Genomic DNA, 14,309 nt, shown 5'->3' with positions numbered 1-14,309 from the left:
AGCTCCTTTCACCAAGCAATAATCAAATAAGTACTTCAGATATGGTACTATATCCCATCCCATTGTCTTTGGTATCTCCCCAGAAATCTTATCAATTCCAGCCGCTTTTCGCGTTTTTAAATTTTGTATATATATATATATTTTTTTTTTGCTAGTTGCTTTACGTCGCACCGACATAGATAGGTCTTATGGTGACGATAGGACAGGGAAGGCCTAGGAGTTGGAAGGAAGCGGCCGTGGCCTTAATTAAGGTACAGCCCCAGCATTTGCCTGGTGTGAAAATGGGAAACCACGGAAAACCATTTTCAGGGCTGCCGATAGTGGGATTCGAACCTACTAACTCCCGGATGCAAGCTCACAGCCGTGCGCCTCTACGCGCACGGCCAACTCGCCCGGTATTTTTTTTGGTATATTATTGCAAATGTCATTGTTGTCATATGTAAATGTTAATACTTATTTAGCATTAGTCTCGTCTTCTATCTGGACATTATCCTTGTAACCAACGATCTTTACATACTGCTGACTGAATATTTCTGCCTTTTGAAGATCCTCACATACACACTCCCCTTGTTCATTAATGATTCCTGGAATGTCGTTCTTGGAACCTGTTTCTGCCTTAAAATACCTATACATACCCTTACATTTTTCACTAATATTTGTATGACTGCCAATTATGCTCGCCATTGTGTTATTCTTAGCTGCCTTCTTTGCTAGATTCAATTTCCTAGTAAGTTCCTTCAATTTCTCCTTACATTCACAGCCATTTCTAACTCTATTTCTTTCAAATCTGCACTTCCTCCTTAGTCTCCTTATTTCTTTATTATAATAAGGTGGGTCTTTACCATTCATTACCTCCTTCAAAGGTATGAACCTGTTTTCACATTCCTTAACAATTGCTTTAAACCCATCCCAGGGTCTGTTTACATTTTTATTTACCGTTTTCCACCGATCATAGTTACTTTTTAGAAACTGCCTCATGCCTGCTTTATCAACCATATGGTAGTGCCTAATAGTCCTACTTTTAAGACGTTCCTTTCTATCACATTTATTTTTAACTACAACAAAAACAGCTTCATGATCACTAATGCCATCTAGTACTTCAGTTTCTTTATAGAGCTCATCTGGTTTTACCAGCACCACATCCAAAATATTCTTACCTCTAGTTGGTTCCATCACTTTCTGAATCAGCTGTCCTTCCCATATTAACTTATTTGCCATTTGTTGGTCGTGCTTCCTGTCGTCCGTATTTCCTTCCCAATTGACATTTGGTAAATTCAGATCTCCCGCTACAATCACGTTTTTTTCCATGTCGTTTCCCACATAGCTGTTTATTTTATTAAATAATTCTGAATCCGTGTCAGCGTTACCCTTTTCCTGTCTGTACACTCCAAAGACATCGAGTTGCCTATTATCTTTCGAAATGAGCCTTACACCTAGAATTTCATTTTCTCATCTTTAACTTCTTCGTAGCTTGCAAATTTTTCTTTCACCAGAATGAATACTCCACCTCCCACCATTCCTATCCTATCTCTACGATACACACTCCAGTGCCGTGAGAAAACTTCTGCATCCATTATATCATTTCTCAGCCATGATTCAACTCCTATTACAATATCTGGTAAATATATATCTATTAAATTACTTAATTCTCTTCCATTCTTTACAATACTTCTACAGTTCAACCACTAGCATTTTTATGTCATCCCTGCTTGACTTCCAGATCTCTGTACCCTTATCACCGCTCCCTGGACAACCCCATTTCCGCTGAATGTATCTCCCTATTGCCCTTACAAACAAATTTCCTAACTTATACGTACCACTACGGTTTAAGTGAAGGCCATCTGAGCGTAGATCCGTATTTCCTACCCACCCATTAGGATCTAGAAATTTCACTCCCAGTTTCCCATATACCCACTCCAGAGTCTCATTTAAATTCCCAATCACCCTCCAGTCAGTACCCCTCCTATAGAGTATTCCAATGATTACAATCTCCGCTTCCTTAAACTTCACCCGTGCTGCATTTACCAGATCCCACACATCCCCAAATATGTTGGTACTTATATCAGCTTGTCTTACGTTGTTGGTACCAACCTGAAACACTACCACCTTCCCCTTCCCCTCCTCCCACTCTTCTACTTTCCTCAACATCTGCCTCAACCTAATTCCTGGATAACACTCTACCCTGGTTCCCTTTCCTCCACTCAATTTCTCCACGTGTCTAACGATGAAATCCCCCATGACCAGAGCTAAAGTACGGCCTGCATATCACGAAGGCAGTGATAGGTCTTATGGTGACGATATGATATGAAAGGGCTAGGAGTGGGAAGGAGCGGCCGTGTACTTATTTAAGATACAGCCCCAGCATTGCCTGGTGTTAACATGGGAATCCACGGAACCATCTTCAGGGATAGCTGCGTGACTCAATCCGCACGGCCACTTGTTCAATGTCTGCATTAATGTCCTCTGTTTCCCCAGTCTTTCACGTTGTCATCAACCGTTCTCAATTAGTCCAAGGAATTTTCAGCAAGTGCCGGCATATATGGGATAACACTACCAGTACTTGAAATATGAAGGGAATATACTCCAAATCTGCTTAATTTAGGAAAAATATACTTTTTACTCATTGACAATTAATCCTGGAGTCCCACCACAGAAACGTCCACCTCCTTAAACAACGGTTAGTGTTATTATCTGCCTCCTCTGGGGCCCGGGTTCGATTCCCGGTACTGCCAGAAATTTAAGAATAGCAGGAGGGCTGGTATGTGTTCCATAGGATACATGCAGCCCACCTCTATTAGGGTATTCCTGAAAAAGCATGAGGACACGAGTTTACTTTACCACAGAAACACGTTTCTAAATTACGTGGGTGAAAAATTCACAACGCCTTGCAAACGTAATATTTTCGGGGTCGGAAATGAACAAGATCTGACCAAGGAAGGTTGGTTAGGAAATAAGAATGCTAGGAACCTAGGAACAATGCCACGTTCAGTTAGGAACCCATAGGGTTGTTGCCTCTGAAGCGGTATCGAAGGGAGAAAAGATTCTCGTTAAACTTCTCCCGACCAATGAGATCTCCTTAGTGCTGCAGAACCAGTGAGGTCATCCTGATACTCATACAGGAGGACTCTATGGAATCTAATTGAAATCCATTACTGAGGGTAACCTTTGGTTTAGTGTAACGAAAGAGCGACTATTCATTATTCCAGTCAGTTCCAGGAACGGTTGTCGGAAATGGCGATGGTATTTCTGTCGTGATCTTCTACCTTGCATTATTCACGAGACACCGTGATATTGTTCTCCGGTGACTCAACAGACGCGCGAGCTCTCTATTGGAGTACAACTGAAGATACAAGCAACACGTCCAGAATGGGCACTCAACATGACGTGCAGCAACAATTCTCGTACACACACACACACACACACACACACACACACACACACACACACACACACTCACTCACACTATTATACTCTATATAGTAATACCTCTGTTAACCGAAATCGTGGGTGGGGGATACACCACGATTTCAGAAAATAAAAATTTTGGATGGTCCGTAAACAGACTTTTTTGGTGTCAGAAGGTAAAAAAGATGACTGTTACAATAGTTAATATTGTGTTTCGGTTGATTGTATTTAAATTATGATATTATTTACTGAATCAAGACCGCCTGATGACCGTGATCGTTAAGGCGTTGAAGTCTCTAAATGGTCTGACGTCGTGGTTAGCCAGTTCGAGCCCCGTTGGTCAAAAAATGTTCACCATCAGAATGTTGACCGGCAAAGTAGGGGAGGTGGTTGTGTAGAATTTCTATTCACTAGATTGCGTGCCAAAAGCCTGGTTTAAATTCCAAACCCCTCCGCAGTGCTCATATGGAGTGAGGGCATATGACGCTGTTGATGGTGATTCGTCTGTCGTATGGGGACATTAAGCCTTGAGCAGACCCCTTTGTGCTATTCGATAGGAGTAGGCTATGTGCCGACACCGGGTTTCACCCTCTCCCTACTATCATTTATTATCACGTCATTCATTTCATCTCATTAACACCTCTGATAACGTTGACGTCCGGAAGGGCATCCGGTCATAAAAACCCGCCACGACAAATTCATCTCATCTCATACCCGACCCCGTAGGGAAACGGGACAAACAAACAAACATTAATTTACAAAATCATTACATCAATTCCATACGCACATACATTATTATTCTACCGGGCGAGTTGGCCATGCGGTTAGGGGCGCGCAGCTGTGAGTTTGAATCCAGGAGATAGTGGGTTCGAACCGCACTATCGGCAGCCTTGAAGATGTTTTTCCGTACCTTAATTAAGCCACAGCCGCTTCCTTCCCACTTCTAGGCCTTTCCTATTTCATCGTCGCATAAGATCTATCCGTGTCGGTCCGACGTAAGGCAAATTTAAAAAAAGTATTATTTTCAAGTACGGTGCTACTGTATTCTGGTCTTTTGACATAACCTACGTCTTATGGGTGGGCGGGGGGTCATCTCAAAACTGATAACGATTCATTTACTTTTATCTAACGAATCGTATTTGAGAGAGATGTGTATGCAATTTGGTGTCGACAAGTATAGGATCCAGTGGACCGAAAGGGGGCGAAACTGACTCAGGGTCTATGAAACACCCACAAATGAAATACTCACTTCTTTAAAATATGATGAGATGAGGTGTCTTTAACAAAAGAGGCTTTCATAAGTCTGTCAGTCATGGCCATCCATGAACACTTTACATCACAGCCTGGAAAATTCACATCGATCTTCTGTACTCTAGCGCCACTCTCTGATAATATGTCCCTCAGTCATAGCCATCCATCAATATTTCACATCACAGCCTGGACGCTTGCTAGGTAACATCTCATCATACATTTTGTATCACTAATTTTGTGACGCAAATATTATCGCATGACTTTAAGACATACTGATCACAAATCGAAAATTTTCGAACAGTGGGAAAGGTAAAAAATTGGTGTTCAGAAGTAAAGCACTTTAAGTATGCATGGGTAAGTATTTTATAACCCGATTGGAAACATTCACCTATAGTTTTCGTGGACTTAAAAGTTTCCTCGCAGTACAAATTAATTTCCAAACACGGGATAGCGTCGAGGGAAATTTTTGAGATATTAAGAAAGTAGTTTATACTCGTAAGTCTAATAATGTATAAAGGTAACTATAAAAATGAAAATGAGGTACATAAAACTTGGAACTAGAAAATGATAAACCCGAAATCCCAGAAAGATCCTGAGCTCCTAGACGGAAATGGGAAGGGAAGGTATGGTGGAAGGGGGATTGGAATTTGTGGCTCAGAAACAAAGTAGCAGAAGTATGCAAGCGTATGCATGTTTTTCTTCTTTTTATGCGAAACTTATTTTCCAAATGTGTGAGGTAGAGGTGTTTAAAATAAAATCTTGTATTAAGAAGATTATTGGCTACACACGTTCAAGATTGTCAACAACTACCTGACGGAATAGCTGATGGGTGATGACAGACCAGCCTTAGACCGTACTTTATGAAGACGATATTATTTTGCTTGGTGAGTCATGCCAGGAAGTTGAGGCAGTCTTGAAACGATGGCGAGTAATACTAGAGGGAAATGAATTAAGAATTATTAACAAGACAGAGTATATGTTCCTCAACTCTGCGCAGCTAGAGCAAGCGAACCCACACAACACTGTCTTCCTTGCTGGAGAACCACTGATGATGACCGACAAGTTCACATTATCTTGGAACAGTCATCACAACTGATGGTAATAACGATGCAGATGCCAAGCACCGCATCAGTGTTGGCTGGATGAAATGGCGGTCCCTTACAGGTGTTCTGTGTTTTGAGTGGATGCCAGTCAAATTAAAGGGCAAAGTGTACAAAACTACTATCCGGCCTGCCCTCATGTATGGCTCCGAATGTTGGGCAAGGCAGAGAAAGCATGGCCATCGAATACATATCACGGAGATGCGGATGATGCAATGATCGGCGGGCATCACTCTGAATCGCAAAGTGCGCAATGAGCTTATGCGAGGATCTTTGAAAGTTGTGCCCACCGGCGACAAGATGGAGTAAAAACAGATCCGCTGGTCGGGTCACGTCAGAAGAAGAAAGTACAGAAGTACAGAAAGCTCTTGTCATCGAAGAGCCGAAGAGGGGAAGACGAGCTCTTGCCGTCGAAGAGCCAAAGGGAATAAGAGGGCATCCTAAGACAACATAGAAACGAAGAAAGTACAGAAAGCTCTTGCCAATGATGAGCCGAAGAGAGTAAGATGGCATCCTAAGGCATCATAGAAACGAAGAAAGTACAGAAAGCTCTTGCCAATGAAGAGCCGAAGAGAGGAAGAGGGCATCCTAAGGCAACATAGAAACGAAGAAAGTACAGAAAGCTCTTGCCAATGAAGAGCCGAAGAGAGGAAGAGTGCATCCTAAGGCATCATAGAAACGAAGAAAGTACAGAAAGCTCTTGCCAATGAAGAGCCGAAGAGAGGAAGAGGGCATCCTAAGGCAACATAGAAACGAAGAAAGTACAGAAAGATCTTGCCATCGAAGAGCCGAAGAGAGTAAGAGGGAATCCTAAGGCAACATAGAAACGAAGAAAGTACAGAAAGCTCTTGCAATCGAAGAGCCAAGGAGAGTAAGAGGGAATCCTAAGGCAACATAGAAACGAAGAAAGTACAGAAAGCTCTTGCCATCGAAGAGCCGAAGAGAGGAAGAGAGCATCCTAAGGCAACATAGAAACGAAAAAAGTACAGAAAGCTCTTGCCATCGAAGAGCCGAAGAGAGTAAGAGGGCATCCTAAGGCAACGTGGAAACGAACTGCTGAGGCTGCCTCAAGGAAAAGTGAAGTTCCATTTGATCTGGTACAAGAACGTCGGACATATTATCTCAGAGTCAGAGGAGACGACCCTGGATAAGCTCGGGAATGACCGTTTTACGGGTATATATATGGCCAGCAAAGGAAAAGAGATGTGGAAGAAGACACGTTTTAATAAATATCTAGGAAAGAAATAATGTACGCGCATGTGCATGACTTACTGATTGTAGTATTCGTTACTTAATTTGAAGAAAGCTCTGGTAATTGCTCTTGTGTTTATTTATACAGAGTGTAACAATAAAATAGGCTAAACTTTTAGGTCACATTCTTGACATGTAGAACAAGAAAATATGTTATTTGGGCCTGGGTGCAGACACACTTTATTTCCATGTTAGAACTAATTTTCTACAACTCTACATAGTAGGTTAGTCACGGGAAAGCACAGGAAGAGAACGTACCAGCAAAGGCTATCACAGGAAACTCTTTCTTACATGAAATATTCAGAACCCCAACTTGGCAGGTTCGATCCTGGCTCAGTCCGGTTCTGTATGAAGGTGCTCAAATTCGTCAGCCCCGTGTCGGTAGATTTACTGGCACGTAAAATAACTCCTGCGGGACTAAATTCCGGCACCTCGGCATCTCCGGAAACCGTAAATGTAGTTAGTGGGACGGAAAGCAAATACCATTAATATTATTAAATGTTCAGAATGCCATTCGTTAGCATTGATGAATGAAAATCTACAGCCTGTTGCTAGTCATGCGACCGGGTCAGGAATAGAATGAATGAAGCCCCATCCAGCGGCGAGGATGGGAATTGTACCGGATGCTGAAGCCTGTCGCACTCCTCTGGAGCAATGATTAATGAATGGCAGATGGAATAATGAAATGATAGTGGAGAGTGTTGCTGGAATGAAAGATGACAGGGAAAACCGGAGTGCCCGGAGAAAAAACCTGTCCTGCCTCTGCTTTGTCCAGCAGAAATCTCACATGGAGTGACCGGAATTTGAACCACGGAACCTAGCGGTGAGCGGCCGGTGCGCTGCTGCCTGAGCCACAAAGGCTCCTCGTTAGCATTGATACAGGCATCAATCTGCTGTCGCTGCCAATGTCCATATAACATGTAAAGAATATATCGTGAAAATTTGGCCGTACCTTGTTGTTACATCCTTTATTGTCATGTACGGCAACACGTTCCATTGGCAAAATTTATTATCGTTTATTGTTGAACACATTTCCTAGAACACATTCCGATTAGCACGTACTGTGATGTGCATCGGTACAACGATAATCCTCTCTGTAACGATAAAATATTTCGGTTCCGCCATATATTTCATTAATTCAATGTAACATTCCTCGCGATTAACGATACTCCCGTCAACGTTAAACCTCAAGATTACGATTGCCTTTCCAGACCCTGAAGATCTGTTCTCCTCCCCTACTACAATAATGAAAATGAAAATCCACACCCTGTTTCCAGTCATTCGATCGGGTCAGGAATGGAATGAATGAAGCCCCAGTCTATCGGCGAGGATAGGAACTGTGCCGGCTGCCGAAGCCTGTCGCACTCCCGTGCGGCAATGATTAATGACTGAAAAATGAAATTATTTGATATTGGAGAGTGTTGCTGGAATGAAAGATGACAGGGGAAACCGGAAAACCCGGAGAAAAACCTGTCTCGCCTGCGCTTTGTTCAGTACAAATCTCACATGGAGTGTCCGGGATTTGAACCGCGGTACCCAGAGGTGAGAGGCCAGCGAGCTGCGGCCTGAACCACGGAGGCTCTCTACTACAACAATCCAAGCACAAAAGTGATACCCGTAATATTAAAAGAAGCGTTTTGACAGACAGGATTGGAGGGAGGAGCATTGCAAATGCCATTGTACTGTGTTGCCACAATCCTACATTTCTTTCTCCGTTCCTTCGTTCCCGGCTCACTTGTTCGTTCGTTCATTCAGACCACTGTGTTCTGCTATACGTAACTCAGAAGTGAGATGTTTGGCAACTCCAAGCAACATGAGCCGACCCGCAGACTTATCTGCAAGGCAACCGCAGTGTGTCCGCCCTAGTTTTCATGGCCACGCTACTCCCTTCTCCCCACCCAAGCAGGCAATAAATGGATCTCTTTCTGAGAACTGTCAGAACGCACCTTTCAATATTATAAATATAGCAACATCTCTTACTCGCATATAAAGATTGAACTTTCCTACTGTGTAAGCATAACAGCTGTACACTGACCTGAGGGGATGGTTTGTTGAGCAGCTCTGAGAACTCAGCAGCTACGGAATTTGAAAAATATCTAAGTAGTGTGCATACCAGAAGGATTTAAACGGCAGTACTGTAGCTATCGGACAGCTGCTTTAAATTAAAATAGACCCTTCGTTATCTTGTTTTGACACATAGTCGTACATTCCAAGGACTGTTGTTCCTGTAGCAGTGTTTCTCTGTCTTTGAAGAGGAATGTGAAACAGACCGGTATTTAATATTTCTTCATCTACAGTAGTTAACGGTAGTGGAGTGCTGTATATTGTGAATAACAACGTGTGATAAATTAAAATTCGTTCGTTCCTAATCTGTTTACCCTCCAGGGTCGGTTTTTTCCTCGGACTCAGCAAGGGATCCCACCTCTACCGCCTCAAGGGCAGTTGTCCTGGAGATTCTGACTCTGGGTCTGGGGATACAACTGGGGAGGATGACCAGTACCTCGCCCAGGGGGCCTCACCTGCTATGCTGAATAGGGGCCTTGTGGGGAGATGGGAAGTTTGGAAGGGATAGACAAGGAAGAGGGAAGGAAGCTTTTTTTTTGCTAGGTGTTTTACGTCGCACCGACACAGACTCCCGACGATGGGACAGGAAAGGGCTAGGAATGGGAAGGAAGTGGCCGTGGCCTTAATTAAGGTACAGCCCCGGCATTTGCCTGGTGTGAAAATGGGAAACCACGGAAAACCATTTTCAGGGCTGCCGGCAGTGGGGCTCGAACCTACTATCTCCCGAATACTGGATACTGGCCGCACTTAAGCGACTGCAGCTATCGAGTTCGGTAGGGAAGGAAGCGGCCAAGGCCTTAAGTTAGGTACCATCCCGGCATTTGCCTGGAGGAGAAGTGGGAAACCACGGAAAACCACTTCCAGGACGGCTGAGGAGGGAATCGAACCTCCCCCCCCCCCCCCCTACTCAGTTGACCTCCCGAGCCTGAGTGGACCCCGTTCCAGCCCTCGTACCACTTTTCAAATTTCGTGGCAGAACCGGGAATCGAACTCGGGCCTCTGGGGGTGGCAGCTAATCACACTAACCACTACACCACAGAGGCGGACTAAATTACAATTACGAGGTCAATATGAAATTACTCGGGTGGAAGTAGGTAAGGTATTGTCATTTTGTACTTTTGTGTGTGTTTCTGTTGCCGAAACTTCAAATTAGTTGGGATTAAGATAATTCCATTTATTTCATACTATGACGTAGTTGCGCCGGTCACGCGGTGTAGGGGTACCGTGCCTGCATCTTACCCGGAGGCCCCAGGTTCGATGGGATTTTAACCTGTATCTAAGGGGTCGTTCGGGGTTCACTTAGCCTACGCGATTACAATTGAGTAGCTATCTGATGGTGAGATAGTGGCCGCGGTCTAGAAAGCCAAGAATAACGGCCCTGAGGATTCGTCGTGCTGACCACATGACACCACGTAATCTGCAGGTCTTCGGGTTGAGTAGCTGTCTCTTGGTAGGCTGAGGCCCTTCATGGCTGTTGCACCATGGGGTTTGGTTTGGCTTGGATTTATGAGGTAATTGCCTCCTTACCATACTCAAAAGAGTATAGAAAATGACACTTTAGTGATAACTTACCGCACCGTTTCATTACAAATCGTTTCTGATTGGTGGAATTCCGCTTCACAGCTACGTAAATACGGATAGTCAGAGAGATCATGAATCAAGGAACACCAAACTTAATCTTATGCATGGTTTCTCCGCCTGATAGCAGCACCGTGCTTCCGTACTCATCTACACAAAAAATGGCGTCTCTGCATTACCAACTCAAGTAATCTTCCTCCATCACAACACTCACTAATGTGGAGCTTAATCCATTTCCAACAGATAAATATCACATATTGTACCCTCTCAAAGCCTGAGTCCCAACCAGCATTTATCTCCGGGGTGTTACGGTCCGAATCTATCGCAACTAATAAACAATAAAAAAATGAAGATATAAGATCTCCAATTAAATGTATGGGCGCCATCCAATCAGTACTGCAGGGTTGAACGGGACACTCTAATCATTAACTTCAAGGCTCATCATAAAAATATACAAAATTATATTAAATCAGATCAAAGAGAAAAATATGAAGGCTCCGTCCTAGGAAAGGGGGCGGATATTTAAGTGGTCACCAAGGGTTTATTATGCTACAAGAACAAGAACAAGAACCTAGAACTGTTTCCTTGCAAATGCTGAAGGAGCATTTTATTTAAGTTGAAAAATTTTACACACTACAACATTCGTTGACCCTTAATTTACCAGTTATTTGGCAAATCATTCCTGAAAATTTTACGTAATATTTTACACTTTTGACCACCCATCCATTTGGGTGGTGGAACCGTTGATTTCTGAAGGTGTCAGTTCGACCCTTGTGAATACAATGACGATTGATGATCATGGACAAATTACCTGTTGGCCAAGTGGGCGCGATCACATGAATCATGTCATCGCCTCCACTTTTATTGAGATGAGACCTACCCGGGATACTACAAAACTCTCCAAGGTTCCTAACCAAGATATGCTAATCGTTAACTGAAGGAAACGACAAAGCGACTCTAACCTAATGGTCTAGATGTAGGGATTTGCCATCACTTTACAAATAACAAACTTAACTTATTATTTACAACAACTTTAGATTTTTACGTTATTTCGCCAGCTGATTCCCTAGTATCATTCAACATCATCATCCGAAATAATAAAAATATTTTAAACTTTTGTTATTATTATTATTATTATTATTATTATTATTATTATTATTATTATTATTATTATTATTTGTGGAGATCATGATTATCGTAACCCGTAATCATCATTGATTTCATATTTTAATTTCATTTTTCTCCATTATTATTATTATTATTATTCTCAAAAAATAATTTAAATTCTTCTTATGTTTCTTCAAATTATAATAATAATAATAATAATAATAATAATTATTATTATTATTATTATTAGTTTGAAAATTCTATATTTCAAATTCAATTCCCACGACTATTATTATTATTATTCTCAGAAATAATATAATAAATTCTTCTTCTTATTCTCCTTCAAATTATTATTATTATTACTATTATTATTATTATTATTATTATTATTATTATTAGTTTGAAAATTCTATATTTCAGTTTCAATTCCCACGACTATTAATAGGTTTAATCCATAACCCCTTTACAATTATGGTCTAGTTTGGCACTTAATCAATTAAAACATGATTTACTTGGAAAATTATTATTATTTCGAAAATTTATATTTTAAATTCCCATCTTTTAGAATTTAGTCACATATGTTAACTCCCAATATGAACCACCAAGATCCGATTTCGTATCGGTTGGGACATAATAACGGTATTCGAACCCGCAACCTTATTTTCGCACTGTCGTTAATTTATGGGAACACCATGTCCTCCCAAGACAAGTCTCAAATCCCATAGCACCTCGCAGTTGGGCAAATACATCCCATCTCTGCAAGTGCTAAATTATTCCTTCCACTTCATTTTGAAGCCCATTTATTCCACTGGAAATCTTCAAATATTTAATTCACTAATTAATCTTCGGTGCGTGGACTCCTGCCACTCATGACACCGAATCCGCATTTTATATCGACGTAGGCCCCAGGATCCATCTATTTCTTCATCAACATCAGTACGATTCATTTTTATCTCATGCCGGATTTTTGTCCCGCCCGACTTCCAACATCAAAGTTGGGCTCAAACCACTCTGGGCTTTCAACATAGCGTGACCATCATATACAAGTTCCTCTATCGCTTTTAAACAAATATTTATGATTTTATGGAGTCCAAAAACATTAAATCAACAATTAAGGTAAAAATCAAATGTACTGCCTGAATTAAAGTCTTCCACGCCATATGTTATCTCCACATTGAAACTACTTTAACGTGCAATCATTCCATCAAACTAGTCCCGTGCCATTATTCACAAAGCATTATTATTAAACACGCATTTACACATTACCCATGTTCATTTATCACTCCGATACATCAACTGATTACACTAGTTAACAAATTTAAACATTTTTTTTTGCACCTGGTTTGTAAATGGGTGGATTTACCTAATTTTGGGGTGCTGAATACACTGGTAAAATCAGTTTTTCTCTATGACGTCACATTTCCTAGATATACAGCAGAATAAAAAATGGCAATAGCGAAAATTGACACAATTAAGTCAAACAAAAATACACATTCAGAACGTTTGAAATCAATACTGTTTTGTATGTATATATGGGCATGATGCCAATAAAAGGTCCAAATTAGTTCAGAAGATATTTTCACCTTTAATCGTCTTTGGTTTTTGAAAAATGCGACGACGGAGCTCTTCTTTTGTTTGCCGTTTCATCACTCTCCCTAACAAGACCCCAGCAGTAGTCACCCATCATCGAAGGGTTCCAATGGCCTTGGTAACAGTGTTCCATGGTGAGAATGTCTTGGTGAAAGCGTTCACCATGCTCATCGCTTACGGCTCCCAAATTTTCCGGGAAGAAATCAAGGCGAGAATGTAAAAAGTGAATTTTAAGCGACATTCTACACCCCATGTTCTTATAGTTGTCCAACAGATCATTCACAATGGTAACATATTTTTTGTCTTCCTGTTACCCAAAAAGCCCTTCACAATTGCTTTAAAAGAAGACCAAGCAGCTAATTGGATATCTGTGAGTTTGGTGTCAAAGGTTGGGTCTTTCAGCAATTTTCTTATTTGTGGTCCAACAAATATACCCTCTTTCAGCTTTGCCTCACTTAATTTGGGAAACTTTTCTTTTAAGTGATTGAAGGCCTCACCTTCTTTATCCAGAGCTTTTACAAAGTTCTTGATAAGGCCCAACTTGATATGAAGGGGAGGCAAAATGATTTTATCGGGCTCAACCAATGGGGTATTGTTCACATTTACGTTTCCAGGAACATGTAACTTCCTTATAGGTCATTCCTTGACTGTATAGTGGTTCTTGGTGTTACGGCTGTCCCAAAGGCACAAAAAGCAGCAGTATTTTGTGAATCCAGCCTGTAAACCTGTAAGGAGTGCAACAACTTTTAAATCACAGCAAAGCTGCCATTCATGACCCTTATATTTAATTGCCTCTAGCAGCAAAGACATGGCTTCATAAGTTTCTTTCATGTCTACTGCGTAAGCCAAAGGTACCGATGGAAATGCATTGCCATTATGCAGTAGTACTGCTTTCAAGCTGGTTTTACTGGAGTCAATAAATAGTCGCCACTCCTGTGGATTATGTTGTACACCTAGCTGCAT

This window comes from Anabrus simplex, chromosome 6, assembly GCF_040414725.1.
Source record: "Anabrus simplex isolate iqAnaSimp1 chromosome 6, ASM4041472v1, whole genome shotgun sequence".
NCBI lineage: Eukaryota > Metazoa > Arthropoda > Insecta > Orthoptera > Tettigoniidae > Anabrus > Anabrus simplex.
The sequence above is the reverse complement of the archived record's forward strand: the minus strand, read 5'-3'. Positions refer to the sequence as shown.